This window comes from Podarcis tiliguerta (assembly GCF_965153285.1).
Source record: "Podarcis tiliguerta genome assembly, chromosome: 1".
In the NCBI taxonomy this organism is placed as follows: Eukaryota; Metazoa; Chordata; class Lepidosauria; order Squamata; family Lacertidae; genus Podarcis; species Podarcis tiliguerta.
Genome location: NC_139534.1, coordinates 96,331,750 through 96,334,667, shown reverse-complemented (window position 1 = coordinate 96,334,667; position 2,918 = coordinate 96,331,750). Strand labels below are relative to the sequence as shown.

Below are 2,918 nucleotides of genomic sequence, written 5' to 3'. Positions count from 1 at the left end.
AGCTATAGCATGTATGCAGTCTAAGTCTTGATGGTTACATTTGTATGCAACAATAAGCCAGGTTTTCTGGTTTATAGTGAATGAGCAGCACACTGGTACACATTGCCTTATCACAGCTCCCCTGACACAAGCAGGAAGAACCAGAATGTATTGACTTTTCCTTAAGTCTGAACAGCTATAGTGGTTTGTTGCTTCCTAATAAGCCACAATCAGCAGTCGAACGACAAACTATGGCTTCAGGTTCACTGGTGATAATGGCCTGTTAGGGAGCAACAAACTACAATTTCTGGTTTGCATAGAATGGGAAGTCAGGGTAGCCTGGTTGCTCAAATCAGAGGAGGAGTAATTACTTCTGATGAAATAATCTGACGAAAATCTTTCTGATGTGTGAACATAACTCAGCTCCCTTGAAAATGTACTCAGAATTGTAGCCTTTGTCAGAACCAAGGCTTATGCAAATAGGTCCTACTTCTATTTCCATCTACTGTAAAAAGGCGGGGGCAGGGTGGATGGACAAAGCCTAGTGTGTATGAGAGAGAGCACTTGTGTGTACCTGAAGCTTGCTTTTGGCCAAGTTCAGATGATCATTTCTTGGGGGGGGGGGATTTTAATTTCTATTTGTCTTGTTCTATTTTGATGTGCTTATTTGTTGGTCTTAAATTGTATTTTTATGCTGTCTGTTAATCAGTTTCATTCATACATGGCTCTGAGATCTTTTGATTAAGGGGGTTAACAAACAGTTTAAATAAATAAATATTTTGGCTTATTTAGCTGAGATATGCACAAGCCTTTTACCTGTGTATGCAGTCCCTTTGCGCAAGCTGTGATTAAGAAGCCTCTACAGTAGTTTTAACCCAATTTCCCCTTTTTGGTCAAACCAGCAGATTATGGTTACCAGGTTTGGAAGTAGTCAGAGCATTAAACCAATTTCAACCTGCAATTTAATATCCTGGGCTTGTTGTGAAACTGGTAACCATAGTTTCCCAGTTTGAAAGAAACAGGAAAATATGGTTAAGTAGTGACTTCCTTGTGAGTTGCAAAGGGAGGAACAAGGAATTTGTGTGCATAGAAGAGGAGAAGTTCTATACATATCACAGGTTAACAAAATAAGAAATTATTGTACAAATGCACCATTCTAGCCCAGAAGAAAGTTTAACTTACCATCAGTAAAGAGTGAAAACTCAACCATCCCACTCCTCTCTCCCTTCCCAAGAATTTTGTTGTGAAACACACCTTATTCAATCAAACTAAACAATTATTTACAAATCAGTTCCTTATCTTCAGACCAGGTCTGCACCTTGAATGCACAACTTTTCTCTCAGTAATCCAATTTTCTTTCTTTCTGGGACAATAGAAGGAGATTTTGCGAGGAGAAGAGAAATAACAAAGTTTGCATTTCTTGTCTACCTTACAAATACCCCACGAAAATCACCAGCATTTAAGTACTACAATATTGATTATATGTATCTATGGCTGCAATCCTAGGAGCAAGCCTCATTGTAAAGCAGTGGAATATACTTCTGATATACATGCATAGTATTGAACTGTAAATATGAAAAATCATATGGATATAGTAAATCTATGGCTAAGTTTAATTTTTGTTCAGTAGTTGATTTTTTTTAAAAAAAATCATTAAATAAAACAAAGTACTCAGGTAATGGTTTGTAGCTGATATACCAGTAGCTAGATCGCTTGCTAAGCTACCCCTAATATTAACAGGTTCATTATAAAATCCTGTCCACAGTCAAGCACTACATTCAAGTCAGCATTGGGCTTGTCGAACTAAAACTCAATTGTTGAGTAGTATGGGATAGAAATGTAAATAAATATACACAGGCTTCCTTTACCACTTATATGTAACACACAAACATTTTTAGCTCTAGACATTAAGCTTACACGTATGTCTGTTCACAGGCTAAGACATTTATAAAATCACACGTTGCAATCTCTCTTAATCTTTGATGTGTTTTGTTTATATTCTTATTGTTAACAAATACAAGTTTTTTATCTCTTCTCCCCAGGAAATAAAGTCTCCTTCTATTAATGATTAAAAACACAAAGGCCTAACAAAAAATCAAAAATGAAATATTTATTACCGCATTTTGTGACTTAACACCTTTTTCTTTAAAACATAACGTCACAGTCCTCATACAAGTATTTTAATGTAAATTTTGACAAAGCTTAAAGGTAACAGCATTTTTTTTTCTAGTGAGGAACACGTGCTGAGAAAGGAAGAATTCATGGACATACAATACCAATTCCACAGCAGATCTGATACTAGCAAAAACATTCTTTTTTTTTCAATTGAGGTAAACACATAGAATATCTAACATGAAACAATTAATAGACCGAACTCTGTACGAAGTTTGTTACAGTATTCTCTTGCTTTTTCCCAAGCTCTGAGTTCATGGTAATGTTCTAGGTTTGGTGCAAAGACCATTAATATCTTCTTTTGTTGAGGAAAGCTGCCCAACCTTCCGATTTGTCTTGTCCCAAGCCAAGGGCTCAGAACTACTAGAAGAAGGCTCCTGCTCTGTCCTTTTAAATTTTCACCGGCAAGCTCTTTGAAAAAAAAGAGTCCAAAAATATCTTGGGCTTATGAAGCACAAACTATAAAAGATCTGTTTGAAACTAAAGGACACATTTATGAAGGAACAAAACCAGGGGATGGCAAGGCCTTCTTGGAACTGTCTTCTGAGTGACGAGAGACCCAGCAAGACTTTAACTTCATCTCCAGGGTAATTCTTTTCTCACTGGCCAAAACAGGTCTGAAATATACTTTCGTCTTTCATGGATAGTGACTTCACTGCTGAACCAAAACAGTCATTCTTTTGGGAACAACACACATAGTGTGGAAAACAAGGATATTTTTTTCTCCTTCTAAAACTATTTGAGGCAACATAACGGAGTGATCAACA

At 36.6% G+C, this 2,918-nt stretch overlaps 1 protein-coding gene across 16 annotated transcripts in view; it reads right to left on the bottom strand.

Moving 5' to 3' along the window:
- Nucleotides 1–2,069: 2,069 nt before the first annotated feature.
- MEIS2 (Meis homeobox 2) overlaps nucleotides 2,070–2,918 on the bottom strand; it is a 225,454-nt gene continuing 224,605 nt past the window's right edge. For all 16 annotated transcript variants that reach the window (XM_083452797.1, XM_083452789.1, XM_083452799.1 and 13 more), the window contains one exon: nucleotides 2,070–2,918. This exon is cut by the window's right edge and continues 575 nt beyond it. The gene's annotated coding sequence lies outside the window, so the exon portion shown is untranslated.